Genomic DNA, 15,201 nt, shown 5'->3' with positions numbered 1-15,201 from the left:
TTCGGAAATAAAAGTGTTCTGGATACTTTTAAGCACTTGTTTTCATCTCCAAATGTTTAAATAAACAATTTGATCACTGTGTACATCGTGAGTTATAAAAATAGCAAGTTCGGTATATTAACACACATTAATCCTAAAATTTCGTTCATCTAGGGTAATATTTACTAAAGTTAACGTGCACCCTTATTACAGGGACATGGACACAGACAATTCATTTTAAAATTCAACCTTTGTTTAAAACATGAATTAAATAAAAGCTGCAGACATGGAGATGCCGGGGATTGAACCCGGGGCCTCACACATGCGAAGCGTGCGCTCTACCACTGAGCTACATCCCCACCACGCTGGCTCAGTCTGATCCCAGTAACGTGACCTCGTTGTGTAAGGGGGCCTTCGGGGTCATGGCCGGAGTTGAAGAATCTACTCTGAAATCTCGCAGATCTTTTCCATTTCCCGTTTGTTAGATAGCGGCACTTGGAAGCAAGCATTACCTGGGCTACTTCTGAGTACCTTGAAAGTGACATCTCATCCACATTAGGGGTCATCACAAAGAACATAGGGCTCGATGAATGTGGCCCAGTGGCCTAATGGATAAGGCACCAGCTTCCGGAGCTGGGGATTGTGGGTTCGAGTCCCATCTGGGTCTTTAGTGTTTTGGTAAAAATTCAACGATCATATTTCTTATTCAAATCACAAGTTGATTTCCCATTCAATTACCTATGCATAATTTACCTCTCCACTTATAAAGAAAATTTCCAAAGTATCCTGATATAATTCCACTCGTTGAGTTATCCTTCTGCCATGAGGACTCCAGACTGATTTTCGTCTCACACACTCCGTTCGACCACCACTCGTCAGGTCACAACACTTTTCTATCAGCTTATTCCACGCACTGCTCGAATTTAGAAGTCCATCATCCGGTATCAAGACTAATCACCTTGCTAAGTTCCGTAAATATGTTAACTCTAATCGACGACACCTTGATTGTAGTGCTGTTCATTGCTGAACGGATGACATGTTGGGCTTCTGGATCTGTGCTCAGCAATCATAACGAATCAAAACAAGTTGGCGTTTTGTCCAGGCCACGCATGATCCTTCGAGTAAAATTGGCCACTGGCAAAATGTCACTGCGTGGAAATGCCAGGGATTGAACCCGGGGCCTCACACATGCAAAGCGTGCGCTCTACCACTGAGCTACATCCCCATTCCGGTTCTACCTGGGCGCAGTTCCACCTAGGTATGGGGTGAAACTTTGTCATCAGCTTCTTTCTCTCTCTTGTCACCCCACTCACTCTCCTGTTGGCCCTGGGACTTTTACCCATCGAGTCTGCACAGAGTCCAAGCAAAATGTGTTTCTTTTAAACTGATAGAAATAACTAAAATACATGTGGAGGATGGATACTATAATGCTTTCTCAATTTATTTATTATTGGAAGTATTTAATTCGGAAATAAAAGTGTTCTGGATACTTTTAAGCACTTGTTTTCATCTCCAAATGTTTACATAAAAAATGTGATCACTGTGTACATCGTGAGTTACAAAATTAGCAGGCTCCGTAAATTACCACACATTAATCCTAAGGTTTCGTTCATCCAGGGTAATATTTACGAAAGTTAACGTGCTCACTTATTACAGGGGCATGGACACAGACAATTCATTTTAGAATTCAACCTTTGTTGGAAACATGAATTAAATAAAAGCTGCGGACATGGAGATGCCGGGGATTGAACCCGGGGCCTCACACATGCGAAACGTGCGCTCTACCACTGAGCTACATCCCCACCACACTAGCTCAGTCTGATCCCAGTAACGTGACCTCGTTGTGTAAGGGGGCTATCGGGGTCATGGCCGGAGTTGAAGAATCTACTCTGAAATCTCGCAGATCTTTTCCATTTCCCGTTTGTTAGATAGCGGCACTTGGAAGCAAGCATTACCTGGTCTACTTCTGAGTACCTTGAAAGTGACATCTCATCCACATTAGGGGTCATCACAAAGAACACAGGGCTCGATGAATGTGGCCCAGTGGCCTAATGGATAAGGCACCAGCTTCCGTAGCTGGGGATTGTGGGTTCGAGTCCCATCTCGGTCTTTAGTGTTTTGGTAAAAATTCAACGATCATATTTCTTATTCAAATCACAAGTTGATTTCCCATTCAATTACCTATGCATAATTTACCTCTCCACTTATAAAGAAAATTTCCCAAGTATCCTGATATAATTCCACTCGTTGAGTTATCCTTCTGCCATGAGGACTCCAGACTGATTTTCGTCTCACACCCTCCGTTCGACCACTACTCGGCAGGTCACAACACTTTTCTATCAGCTTATTCTACGCACTGCTCGAATTTAGAAGTCCATCATCCGGTATCAAGTCTAATAACCTTGCTAAGTTCCGTAAATATGTTAACGCTAATCAAGTTAATTTATCAAGTTCAAGTTCATTCATAGGTATAGCCCTGTGAGCCATTCAGCTCTTGAATCGGGTGCAACCGCAACAAACAAAAAACAAAAAAAAGAACAAAAAACATCAAGAGGGGGCCGAGAATGGAACCCTGTGGAACCCCTTTTGTTATCTTAACACTGTTTGACCTCCAACCATCTGTGAATACAGTTTGGGTGCGAGAAAAGAGGTAATTTTTTAACCATTTTACTGTGTTTTCGGAAAAACCGAGGCAACTTATTTTACTAAGCAGGATGTTGTGGTCTACTGTATCAAAAGCTTTGGACAAGTCAAGAAAAAGACAGGCGCAGTACTGCTTATTATCAAGGCTACTGTAAATGTGATTCATAGAGTCTAATGCAGCAGATGTGGTGCTGTATTTTTTTCGGAACCCAGATTGTTTTAGATGTAATAGATTGTTGGCGGACAGGAAACTGCTAATTTGGTAGTTCAATAATTTTTCAAAAATTTTCATCAACGGGGACAAAATTGAGATAGGTCGGTAGTTATTTGGATCATCTTTAGGGCCCCCTTTGTGAAGTGGACGAACATAGGAATGTTTCCATTCTAGAGGAACTGATGCTTCTTTTATGGACAGGTTGAAAATATGGGCTATAGGTTTGTATATTAGGTGACCAACACTTAGTAGAGCAAAGACGGGAATACTATCTGCTCCGGTAGAGGAGGACCCTTTGAGGTAGGACAGTTGTTTCAGAATATTACTTTCGTGGATTGGCTGAAAACTAAATTCGCTTAATGTTTGGATAGGGGTGTAGGAATTTGCATGAGCAGGGGTGACTCCCAATAGATTATCAAATAGGGTACCAGCTTCAGAAAAATGAAGGTTAAAATTGTCAACTATTTTTTGGGGATCTGAAAAATATTCCCCATTTCGGTTAAGCTGAACGGGCAGATGATCTGTTTTGGATGCCTTTTCGATACATTTGATTGTTTTCCAGAAAATCCTGGCATTTCCATGAGATTCAAGGAGAGTAGAAGAGAAGTAGTCATTTTTTGCATGCCGTATTTTTTTGACGCATCTATTCCTTAAAATCCTGTATTCTAGCCAGTCATTAACCAAATTACTTTTCTGAGCACATGCCCAAGCCTTGTCTCTAGTTTTCATGAGCTTTGTAATCAAAAGATCAAACCATGGTGGACGATTGCCTTTAGTTTTAAATTTAACCAACGGAGCATGTTTGTTAAGAATTTGGAGAAACGTGTACCTGAAGGTCTCCCAAGCCGTAGTCAGGTTTGGAATATCACAGACCTTGTCAATATCCGAGTGAAGCACATCATTAGTAAATGCCTGTATGCTGAAGTGTCTCATGGAGTGCTTCTCAACCAATTTAGGGGGGGCTTTGGGTCTGGCTGATGATCTCACCCCAAAAATGAAGGAGTGATCACTAAGGTTATTACCTAGAACACCAGTCAGTGCGAAATTGTGAGGGGCATTTGTCAATAGGACGTCAAGCAGAGATGACTGTCCCGGATTTTTTAGGTTGGGTCTTGTGGGGACATTTATTAATTGAAACAGGTTAAATTCATCTGCAAAATTTGTGGCCACGGCCGGCGGGTTTAGCCAATTCCAATTTAGATCACCCACTAAAACTATTTCACCTTTAGGGAGGCCCCCAAGAAGCTCTCTCAGTGCAGATGCAGCTTCAACATCCTTACCACTAGGCGGTCTATAGCAGCACACTACCAATATGTGTTGATTATTAGGGAGAGTTATTCTGAGAGCCAGACCTTCACAGCAACATTTTTTAAACAAGGAGTGAGCTGGTGAACATGCAATAGTATTACGAACATAGATGGCAATTCCACCTCCTTTAGATCATCGGTCAAGCCGAAAAAGGTTGTAGTTGTCAATAGTAATCTGCAAGTCATTGACGGCAGGAGTGAGAAATGTTTCTGTTAGGCAAAATATGTCCGGGTCAAGATTTGCTACTTCTAGTTTTAGTTGACTTAATGTAATCAAAAGCCATCTGATGTTGACATGTAGAACACCAACACCTTTTCTGCCAGAAAAATCTACAGAATTATATGAGTTCTTTACATTTGGGCCAGGATGAAGCTCAATACCACCCAGAAATAAGAAAAGTAGAATTAATAGTTTGCACAGGTATTTTCTGTGAAAGGATGAAGAGCGACGAACCTTGGACGAATAGCAGCAGCTCGCAGATGGTGTTATTTTTAAGAGCAGAATGAAGTTTGGAAGGAGTGCTGGTGAAGTAATGGGACAAAGATAGGGTTTAAAAGGATACAATGATGGAGTGTAGAAGTGTCTATAAGTTGTTTCATTAGCAGGTGTAGTGGCAAATTTAGCAATAAGTATTGACGCGAAGTAACGCGGGTAGCCGTTTGTAGAGTTGAGTGTGGCACTAGATATGGCCGGGAGGGACAGTAGTAAGATACACAGCAGGTGAATTGACATCTTTAAAACACTAAATTTAAACACACACACAGCTCACTCACACGCAGCTCACCTTCACCCACTCTCACGCACAGCCCACACCCATGCAGCACAACGCACACGCGGCCGCACACGCCGCCGCCATCTTGCTGCTGTTGTTGTTGCAGCTGCTGTTGTTGTAGCAGCTGCTGTTGTTGTTGCAGCTGCTGTTGTTGTTGCAGCTGCTGTTGTTGTTGCAGCTGCTGTTGTTGTTGCAGCTGCTGTTGTTGTTGCAGCTGCTGTTGTTGTTGCAGCTGCTGTTGTTGTTGCAGCTGCTGTTGCAGCTGCTGTTGTTGTTGTTGTAGCTGCTGTAGCAGCTGCAGCCGACCCAACTGCAGTTGCAGGAGTCATACACGAAGCAGCCGCAGCTGTGTGTACTACAGCAGAGCAGCAGTGGCCGTGCGGCCTGGAGGCGCCGAGGCCGAATAGTTGCATGATGTGGACGTGGAGAGGCGAGATGTTTGGCCCATCAGCTTCATTGTTCTGCTTCCATTGACGAGCGCCCTCCACGTAGGCCTCGACGTAGGCCCCCACATAGGCCCCCACGTGGGCCCCGACGTAGGGCTCGAAGTAGGCCTCGACATAGGCCCCGACGTAGGCCTCGACGTAGGCCTCTATGTAGGCCTCCACGTAGGCCTCGACGTAGACCTCTATGTAGGCCCCCACGTGGGCCTCGACGTGGGCCCCGACGTAGGCCTCGATGTAGACCTCCACGTGGGCCTCGACGTAGGCCCCGACGTAGGCCTCTATGTAGCCCTCTATGTAGGCCTACACTCACCACTCACACCTCGTCCCATCTCGCTTCCGATTCAATCGACGACACCTTGATTGTAGTGCTGTTCATTGCTGAACGGATGACATGTTGGGCTTCTGGATCTGTGCTCAGCAATCATAACGAATCAAAACAAGTTGGCGTTTTGTCCAGGCCACGCATGTTCCTTCGAGTAAAATTGGCCACTGGCAAAATGTCACTGCGTGGAGATGCCGGGGATTGAACCCGGGGCCTCACACATGCGAAGCGTGCGCTCTACCACTGAGCTACATCCCCATTCCGGTTCTACCTGGGCGCAGTTCCACCTAGGTATGGGGTGAAACTTTGTCATCAGCTTCTTTCTCTCTCTTGTCACCCCACTCACTCTCCTGTTGGCCCTGGGACTTGTACCCATCGAGTCTGCACAGAGTCCAAGCAAAATGTGTTTCTTTTAAACTGAAAGAAATAACTAGAATACATGTGGAGGATGGATACTATAATGCTTTCCCAATTTATTTATTATTGGAAGTATTTAATTCGGAAATTAAAGTGATCTGGATACTTTTAAGCACTTGTTTTCATCTCCAAATGTTTAAATAAACAATTTGATCACTGTGTACATCGTGAGTTACAAAATTAGCAGGTTCCATAAATTAACACACATTAATCCTAAGGTTTCGTTCATCCAGGGTAATATTTACGAAAGTTAACGTGCACCCTTATTACAAGGACATGGACACAAACAATTCATTTTGGAATTCAACCTTTGTTGGAAACATGAATTAAATAAAAGCTGCGGACATGGAGATGCCGGGGATTGAACCCGGGGCCTCACACATGCGAAGCGTGCGCTCTACCACTGAGCTACATCCCCATTCCGGTTCTACCTGGGCGCAGTTCCACCTAGGTATGGGGTGAAACTTTGTCATCAGCTTCTTTCTCTCTCTTGTCACCCCACTCACTCTCCTGTTGGCCCTGGGACTTGTACCCATCGAGTCTGCACAGAGTCCAAGCAAAATGTGTTTCTTTTAAACTGAAAGAAATAACTAGAATACATGTGGAGGATGGATACTATAATGCTTTCCCAATTTATTTATTATTGGAAGTATTTAATTCGGAAATTAAAGTGATCTGGATACTTTTAAGCACTTGTTTTCATCTCCAAATGTTTAAATAAACAATTTGATCACTGTGTACATCGTGAGTTACAAAATTAGCAGGTTCCATAAATTAACACACATTAATCCTAAGGTTTCGTTCATCCAGGGTAATATTTACGAAAGTTAACGTGCACCCTTATTACAAGGACATGGACACAAACAATTCATTTTGGAATTCAACCTTTGTTGGAAACATGAATTAAATAAAAGCTGCGGACATGGAGATGCCGGGGATTGAACCCGGGGCCTCACACATGCGAAGCGTGCGCTCTACCACTGAGCTACATCCCCACCACACGGGCTCAGTCTGATCCCAGTAACGTGACCTCGTTGTGTAAGGGGGCTATCGGGGTCATGGCCGGAGTTGAAGAATCTACTCTGAAATCTCGCAGATCTTTTCCTTTTCCCGTTTGTTAGATAGCGGCACTTGGAAGCAAGCATTACCTGTGCTACTTCTGAGTACCTTGAAAGTGACATCTCATCCACATTAGGGGTAATCACAAAAAACATAGGGCTCGATGAATGTGGCCCAGTGGCCTAATGGATAAGGCACCAGTTTCCGGAGCTGGGGATTGTGGGTTCGGGTCCCATCTGGGTCTTTAGTGTTTTGGAAAAAATTAAACGATCATATTTCTTCTTCAAATCACAAGTTGATTTCCCATTCAATTACCTATGCATAATTACCTATACACTTATAAGTAAAATTTCCCAAGTATCCTGATTTAATTCCACTCTTTGAGTTATCCTTCTGCCATGAGGACTCCAGACTGATTTTCGTCTCACACACTCCGTTCGACCACAACACTTTTATATCAGCTTCTTCCACGCACTGCTCGAATTTAGAAGTCCATCCTCCGGTATTAAGCCTAATAACCTTGCTAAGTTTCGTAAAAATGTTAACTCTAATCGACGACAACTTGATTGAAGTGCTGTTCATTGCTGAACGGATGACATGTTGGGCTTCTGGATCTGTGCTCAGCAATCAAGCTCCAAAATTAAGATTGAATCAAAACAAGTTGGCGTTTTGTCCAGGCCACGCATGTTCCTTCGAGTAAAATTGGCCACTGGCAAAATGTCACTGCGTGGAGATGCCGGGGATTGAACCCGGGGCCTCACACATGCAAAGCGTGCGCTCTACCACTGAGCTACATCCCCATGCTGGTTCTACCTGGGCGCAGGTCCACCTAGGTATGGGGTGAAACTTCGTCATCAGCTTCTTTCTCTCTCTTGTCACCCACTCACTCTCATGTTGGCCCTGGGACTTGTACCCATCGAGTCTGCACAGAGTCCAAGCAAAATGTGTTTTTTTTTTTAACTAAAAGAAATAACTAGAATACATGTGGAGGATGCTTTCCCAATTTATTTATTATTTGAAGTATTTAATTCGGAAATAAAAGTGTTCTGGATACTTTTAAGCACTTGTTTTCATCTCCAAATGTTTAAATAAACAATTTGATCACTGTGTACATCGTGAGTTACAAAATTAGCAGGTTCCGTAAATTAACACATATTAATCCTAAGGTTTCGTTCATCCAGGGTATTATTTACGAAAGTTAACGTGCACCCTTATTACAGGGACATGGACACAGACAATTCATTTTAAAATTCAACCTTTTGTTGGAAACATGAATTAAATTAAAGCTGCGGACATGGAGATGCAGGGGATTGAACCCGGGACCTCACACATGCGAAGCGTGCGCTCTACCACTGAGCTAGATCCCCACCACACTGGCTCAGTCTGATCCCAGTAACGTGACCTCGTTGTGTAAGGGGGATATCGGGGTCATGGCCGGAGTTGAAGAATCTACTCGGAAATTTCGCAGATCTTTTCCAATTCCCGTTTGTTAGATAGCGGCACTTGGAAGCAAGCATTTCCTGGGCTACTTCTGAGTCCCTTGAAAGTGAAATCTCATCCACATTAGGGGTCATCACAAAGAAAACAGGGCGCTATAACTTTGACCCAGTGGCCTAATGGATAAGGCACCAGCTTCCGGAGCTGGGGATTGTGGGTTCGAGTCCCATCTGGGTCTTTAGTGTTTTGGTAAAAATTCAACGATCATATTTCTTCTTCAAATCACAAGTTGATTTCCCATACAATTACCTAAGCATAATTTACCTCTCCACTTATAAAACATTTTTCCCAAGTATCCTGATTGAATTCCACTCGTTGAGTTATCCTTCTGCCATGAGGACTCCAGACTGATTTTCGTCTCACACACTCCGTTCGACCACAACACTTTTCTATCAGCTTCTTCCACGCACTGCTCGAATTTAGAAGTCCATCCTCCGGTATCAAGACTAATAACCTTGCTAAGTTTCGTAAAAATGTTAACTCTAATCGACGACAACTTGATTGAAGTGCTGTTCATTGCAGAACGGATGACATGTTGGGCTTCTGGATCTGTGCTCAGCAATCAAGCTCCAAAATTAAGATTGAATCAAAACAAGTTGGCGTTTTGTCCAGGCCACGCATGTTCCTTCGAGTAAAATTGGCCACTGGCAAAATGTCACTGCGTGGAGATGCCGGGGATTGAACCCGGGGCGTCACACATGCAAAGCGTGCGCTCTACCACTGAGCTACATCCCCATTCTGGTTCTACCTGGGTGCAGGTCCACCTAGGTATGGGGTGAAACTTCGTCATCAGCTTCTTTCTCTCTCTTGTCACCCACTCACTCTCATGTTGGCCCTGGGACTTGTACCCATCGAGTCTGCACAGAGTCCAAGCAAAATGTGTTTTTTTTTAACTAAAAGAAATAACAAGAATACATGTGGATGGATACTATAATGCTTTCCCAATTTATTTATTATTGGAAGTATTTAATTCGGAAATTAAAGTGTTCTGGATACTTTTAAGCACTTGTTTTCATCTCCAAATGTTTAAGTAAACCATCTGATCACTGTGTACATCGTGAGTTATAACAAGTAAACCCGTAAAAACAAAGTTTTTCACTCTAAATCCTTTATATGCGTGGCGGCTAGAGTCCTCTCGTCCTCTGGCTTGAGATGGCTGCCACCTATGGGTCAGATGATAACATTGCACCATTAAGCAATTGGTAATTCAACGTAATATTTTTGTCCTAAAAAGTGTAAAATGTTGGAAAAAAAATTTCACGAACATTAATTGTCACGCACAACGAGTCTGTGTGGAAAAATGTCAGCTCGATTGGATCACGGGAAGTGGGTTAAAAAACGACCGAAAGATTTGCACGGTGCTAAGCAAGCAAGCGAACTTAATATAAAGGATTTAAAAATAGCAAGTTCGGTAAATTAACTCCTAAGATTTCGTTCATCCAGGGTAATATTTACGAAAGTTAACGTGCACCCTTATTACAGGGACATGGACACAGACAATTCATTTTGGAATTCAACCTTTGTTGGAAACATTAATTAAATAAAAACTACGGACATGGAGATGCCGGGGATTGAACCCGGGGCCTCACACATGCGAAGCGTGCGCTCCACCACTGAGCTACATCCCCACCACACTGGCTCGGTCTGATCCCAGTAACGTGACCTCGTTGTGTAAGGGGGCTATCGGGGTCATGGCCGGAGTTGAAGAATCTACTCTGAAATCTCGCAGATCTTTTCCTTTTCCCGTTTGTTAGATAGCGACACTTGGAAGCAAGCATTACCTGTGCTACTTCTGAGTACCTTGAAAGTGACATCTCATCCACATTAGGGGTCATCACAAAGAACACAGGGCTCAATGAATGTGGCCCAGTGGCCTAATGGATAAGCACCAGCTTCCGGAGCTGGGGATTGTGGGTTCGAGTCCCATCTGGGTCTTTAATGTTTTGGTAAAAATTTAACGATCATTTTTCCTCTTCAAATCACGAGTTGATTTCCCATTCAATTACCTATGCATAATTTACCTCTCCACTTATAAAGAAAATGTCCCAAATATCCTGATATAATTCCACTCGTTGAGGTATCCTTCTGCAATGAGGACTCCAGACTGATTTTCGTCTCACACACTCCGTTCGACCACCACTCGGCAGGTCACAACACTTTTCCATCAGCTTATCCCAAGCACTGCTCGAATTTAGAAGTCCATCATCCGGTATCAAGTCTAATAACCTTGCTAAGTTCCGTAAAAATGTTAACTCTAATCGACGACAACTTGATTGTAGTGCTGTTCATTGCTGAACGGATGACATGTTGGGCTTCTGGATCTGTGCTCAGCAATCATAACGAATCAAAACAAGTTGGCGTTTTGTCCAGGCCACGCATGTTCCTTCAAGTAAAATTGGCCACTGGCAAAATGTCACTGCGTGGAGATGCCGGGGATTGAACCCGGGGCCTCACACATGCAAAGCGTGCGCTCTACCACTGAGCTACATCCCCATTCTGATACGACCTGGGCGCAGGTCCACCTAGGTATGGGGTGAAACTTTGTCATCAGCTTATTTCTCTCTCTTGTCACCCACTCACTCTCATGTTGGCCCTGGGACTTGTACCCATCGAGTCTGCACATAGTCCAAGCAAAATGTGTTTCTTTTAAACTGAAAGAAATAACTAGAATACATGTGGATGGATACTATAATGCTTTCCCAATTTATGTATTATTGGTTGTATTTAATTCGGAAATAAAAGTGTTCTGGATACTTTTAAGCACTTGTTTTCATCTCCAAATGTTTAAGTAAACCATCTGATCACTGTGTACATCGTGAGTTATAACAAGTAAACCCGTAAAAACAAAGTTTTTCACTCTAAATCCTTTATATGCGTGGCGGCTAGAGTCCTCTCGTCCTCTGGCTTGAGATGGCTGCCACCTATGGGTCAGATGATAACATTGCACCATTAAGCAATTGGTAATTCAACGTAATATTTTTGTCCTAAAAAGTGTAAAATGTTGGGAAAAAAATTTCACGAACATTAATTGTCACGCACAACGAGTCTGTGTGGAAAAATGTCAGCTCGATTGGATCACGGGAAGTGGGTTAAAAAACGACCGAAAGATTTGCACGGTCCTAAGCAAGCAAGCGAACTTAATATAAAGGATTTAAAAATAGCAAGTTCGGTAAATTAACTCCTAAGATTTCGTTCATCCAGGGTAATATTTACGAAAGTTAACGTGCACCCTTATTACAGGGACATGGACACAGACAATTCATTTTGGAATTCAACCTTTGTTGGAAACATTAATTAAATAAAAACTACGGACATGGAGATGCCGGGGATTGAACCCGGGGCCTCACACATGCGAAGCGTGCGCTCCACCACTGAGCTACATCCCCACCACACTGGCTCGGTCTGATCCCAGTAACGTGACCTCGTTGTGTAAGGGGGCTATCGGGGTCATGGCAGGAGTTGAAGAATCTACTCTGAAATCTCGCAGATCTTTTCCTTTTCCCGTTTGTTAGATAGCGACACTTGGAAGCAAGCATTACCTGTGCTACTTCTGAGTACCTTGAAAGTGACATCTCATCCACATTAGGGGTCATCACAAAGAACACAGGGTTCAATTAAGGTGGCCCAGTGGCCTAATGGATAAGCACCAGCTTCTGGAGCTGGGGATTGTGGGTTCGAGTCCCATCTGGGTCTTTAGTGTTTTGGTAAAAATTTAACGATCATTTTTCCTCTTCAAATCACGAGTTGATTTCCCATTCAATTACCTATGCATAATTTACCTCTCCACTTATAAAGAAAATGTCCCAAATATCCTGATATAATTCCACTCGTTGAGGTGTCCTTCTGCCATGAGGACTCCAGACTGATTTTCGTCTCACACACTCCGTTCGACCACCACTCGCAGGTCACAACACTTTTCTATCAGCTAATCCCAAGCACTGCTCGAATTTAGAAGTCCATCATCCGGTATCAAGTCTAATAACCTTGCTAAGTTCCGTAAAAATGTTAACTCTAATCGACGACAACTTGATTGTAGTGCTGTTCATTGCTGAACGGATGACATGTTGGGCTTCTGGATCTGTGCTCAGCAATCATAACGAATCAAAACAAGTTGGCGTTTTGTCCAGGCCACGCATGTTCCTTCAAGTAAAATTGGCCACTGGCAAAATGTCACTACGTGGAGATGCCGGGGATTGAACCCGGTGCCTCACACATGCAAAGCGTGCGCTCTACCACTAAGCTACATCCCCATTCCGGTTCTACCTGGGCGCAGTTCCACCTAGGTATGGGGTTAAACTTCGTCATCAGCATCTTTCTCTAACGTGTCACCCCACTCACTCTCCCGTTGGCCCTGGGACCTGTACCCATCGAGTCTGCACAGAGTCCAAGCAAAATGTGTTTCTTTTAAACTAAAAGAAATAACAAGAATACATGTGGATGGATACTATAATTCTTTCCCAATTTATTTATTATTGGAAGTATTTAATTCGGAAATAAAAGTGTTCTGGATACTTTTAAGCACTTGTTTTCATCTCCAAATGTTAAAGTAAACCATTTGATCACTGTGTACATCATGAGTTGAAATAAGTATAACCCGTAAAAACAAGGTTTTTCACTATAAATCCTTTATATGCGTGGCGGCTAGAGTCTTCTCGTCCTCTGGCTTGAGATGGCTGCCACCTATGGGTCAGATGATTGCATTGCACCATTAAGCAATTGGTAATTACATATAATATTTTTGTCCTAAAAAGTGTAAAATGTTGGAAAACATTTTTCACGAACATTAATTGTCACGCACAAAGAGTTTGTGTGGAAAATATCAGCTCGATTGGATCACGGGAAGTGGGTTAAAAAACGACCGAAAGATTTGCACGGTCCTAAGCAAGCAAGCGAACTTAATGTAAAGGATTTAACAAGTAAACCCGTAAAAACAAAGTTTTTCACTCTAAATCCTTTATATGCGTGGCGGCTAGAGTCCTCTCGTCCTCTGGCTTGAGATGGCTGCCACCTATGGGTCAGATGATTGTCTGCCAGTATTAAGCAATTGGTAATTAAATATTTAATTTGTTTTCCCTAAACAGTGTAAAATTTTGGAAATTATTTTTCACGAAAATTAATTGTCACACACAACGAGTCTGTGTGGAAAATGTCAGCTCGATTGGATCACGGGAAGTGGGTTAAAAAACGACCGAAAGATTTGCACGGTCCTAAGCAAGCAAGCGAACTTAATATAAAGGATTTAAAAATATATTCGCCTGTGGAGGACGCGGGGATCGATCCCGCGACCTTTGGCATGGGAAGCGAGGGTGCTAGCAACTGCGCTACTCCGCCACGGCCTATGGAGGGGTTACGCTCTGGGCTCTTATACTGTGACGTTCAGCCAAAGCCATGAATGAGTTCTATTTGAATATATGTAAAATAATTTTCTTTTGCCTAAAAAGTGTTAAATTTTTTACATTTTTTTTCACAAACATTAATTGTCTCGCACAACGAGTCTGTGTGGAAAATGTCAGCTCGATTGGATCACGGGAAGTGTGTTAAAAAACGACCGAAAGATTTGCACGGTCGTAAGCAAGCAAGCAAGCACGCAAGCAAGCAAACAAGCACGCAAGCACGCAAGCAAGCGAACTTAATATAAAGGATTTAAAAATAGCAAGTTCGGTAAATTAACATACATTACTCCTAAGATTTCGTTCATCCAGGGTAATATTTACGAAAGTTAACGTGCACCCTTATTACAGGGGCATGTGTAATAAAGGACTCCGTTGTCCTTTATTGGTCCGTACAACTTTGCCCGCACGGCGTCTCGCTCAGAGTCTCCTCCGTCTCCCGCTCGGCAGCCCCACTGCTGCCGTCGCTCCTGCAGACTTGCTGCTGGCTCACTAAGCAGCCCCGCTGCTGGCTCTTCACTCAGCCTCTCTGCCTCCGACCTGCAGCCCCACGGCTGCTCACTATGCAGCCCCGCTGCTGGCTCTCCGTCTCCTCCGTGCCCGGACACCGCTGGCCAACGGTGCCGAGTCCCGACCTGTGGCGATCACGCCACTTTCCTCCTCCTGCCCTGCGTGGCCTCCTCCTGTCTTTATTTCCACACTCTCCTCCAGCCTTTCCGGTTCCTGCCCTTAAAAGCTCTCCCTCTCCCCACGTGACCCTAACTCCTCCCACCTGTTACGTCACATCCCGCGAGCCCGTTTACGCTCGCATTACACCACCCTCCCCCGTAGAGAAAATTCCAGCCGTCCTCGGCTGAAACAGAATAAGTAATGCGAGCGACCACCAACCATCAGCCGTGAACGGACAACTGAGAATATAACGAATATAACAATAACAACAAGAACGAGAACAACAATCAACGAAAAGAAAGGGATTTCGAACGCGTGCGGGTCGCCGGCCCGTCCCGGACGAGCGGCGGCCCCCCTGCAGACCGAGAACGCGATGGGGTTTTAGGAGCGACAGGATCAAAACCGCCTGTCGCTATTGGAGGCCCGCCAACGCCAAGGTCCCGTTCCCCCGAAGGACTAGAGTCCGGGGTGTCCCGCAACCGTGT

The 15,201-nt window shown here is 44.0% G+C and overlaps 15 non-coding genes across 15 annotated transcripts; 2 read left to right on the top strand and 13 right to left on the bottom strand.

Moving 5' to 3' along the window:
* Positions 1–266: 266 nt before the first annotated feature.
* On the bottom strand, positions 267–338 carry TRNAA-CGC (transfer RNA alanine (anticodon CGC)). Its single transcript has one exon. It is a non-coding gene; the product is annotated as a tRNA-Ala (tRNA).
* A 235-nt stretch (positions 339–573) lies between these two features.
* On the top strand, positions 574–646 carry TRNAR-CCG (transfer RNA arginine (anticodon CCG)). The gene has a single exon. It is a non-coding gene; the product is annotated as a tRNA-Arg (tRNA).
* Positions 647–1,132: 486 nt separating this feature from the next.
* On the bottom strand, positions 1,133–1,204 carry TRNAA-UGC (transfer RNA alanine (anticodon UGC)). Its single transcript has one exon. It is a non-coding gene; the product is annotated as a tRNA-Ala (tRNA).
* Positions 1,205–1,709: 505 nt separating this feature from the next.
* On the bottom strand, positions 1,710–1,781 carry TRNAA-CGC (transfer RNA alanine (anticodon CGC)). Its single transcript has one exon. It is a non-coding gene; the product is annotated as a tRNA-Ala (tRNA).
* Positions 1,782–5,870: 4,089 nt separating this feature from the next.
* On the bottom strand, positions 5,871–5,942 carry TRNAA-CGC (transfer RNA alanine (anticodon CGC)). Its single transcript has one exon. It is a non-coding gene; the product is annotated as a tRNA-Ala (tRNA).
* Positions 5,943–6,447: 505 nt separating this feature from the next.
* Positions 6,448–6,519, bottom strand: TRNAA-CGC (transfer RNA alanine (anticodon CGC)). The gene has a single exon. It is a non-coding gene; the product is annotated as a tRNA-Ala (tRNA).
* Positions 6,520–7,024: 505 nt separating this feature from the next.
* On the bottom strand, positions 7,025–7,096 carry TRNAA-CGC (transfer RNA alanine (anticodon CGC)). The gene has a single exon. It is a non-coding gene; the product is annotated as a tRNA-Ala (tRNA).
* Positions 7,097–7,888: 792 nt separating this feature from the next.
* On the bottom strand, positions 7,889–7,960 carry TRNAA-UGC (transfer RNA alanine (anticodon UGC)). Its single transcript has one exon. It is a non-coding gene; the product is annotated as a tRNA-Ala (tRNA).
* A 495-nt stretch (positions 7,961–8,455) lies between these two features.
* On the bottom strand, positions 8,456–8,527 carry TRNAA-CGC (transfer RNA alanine (anticodon CGC)). The gene has a single exon. It is a non-coding gene; the product is annotated as a tRNA-Ala (tRNA).
* Positions 8,528–8,762: 235 nt separating this feature from the next.
* Positions 8,763–8,835, top strand: TRNAR-CCG (transfer RNA arginine (anticodon CCG)). Its single transcript has one exon. It is a non-coding gene; the product is annotated as a tRNA-Arg (tRNA).
* A 485-nt stretch (positions 8,836–9,320) lies between these two features.
* Positions 9,321–9,392, bottom strand: TRNAA-UGC (transfer RNA alanine (anticodon UGC)). Its single transcript has one exon. It is a non-coding gene; the product is annotated as a tRNA-Ala (tRNA).
* An 821-nt stretch (positions 9,393–10,213) lies between these two features.
* TRNAA-CGC (transfer RNA alanine (anticodon CGC)) lies at positions 10,214–10,285 on the bottom strand. The gene has a single exon. It is a non-coding gene; the product is annotated as a tRNA-Ala (tRNA).
* Positions 10,286–11,078: 793 nt separating this feature from the next.
* On the bottom strand, positions 11,079–11,150 carry TRNAA-UGC (transfer RNA alanine (anticodon UGC)). The gene has a single exon. It is a non-coding gene; the product is annotated as a tRNA-Ala (tRNA).
* An 821-nt stretch (positions 11,151–11,971) lies between these two features.
* On the bottom strand, positions 11,972–12,043 carry TRNAA-CGC (transfer RNA alanine (anticodon CGC)). The gene has a single exon. It is a non-coding gene; the product is annotated as a tRNA-Ala (tRNA).
* A 792-nt stretch (positions 12,044–12,835) lies between these two features.
* On the bottom strand, positions 12,836–12,907 carry TRNAA-UGC (transfer RNA alanine (anticodon UGC)). Its single transcript has one exon. It is a non-coding gene; the product is annotated as a tRNA-Ala (tRNA).
* Between the last annotated feature and the right edge of the window lie 2,294 nt (positions 12,908–15,201).

Source organism: Lampetra fluviatilis, chromosome 42 (assembly GCF_964198595.1).
Source record: "Lampetra fluviatilis chromosome 42, kcLamFluv1.1, whole genome shotgun sequence".
NCBI lineage: Eukaryota > Metazoa > Chordata > Hyperoartia > Petromyzontiformes > Petromyzontidae > Lampetra > Lampetra fluviatilis.
The sequence above is the reverse complement of the archived record's forward strand: the minus strand, read 5'-3'. Positions and strand labels throughout refer to the sequence as shown.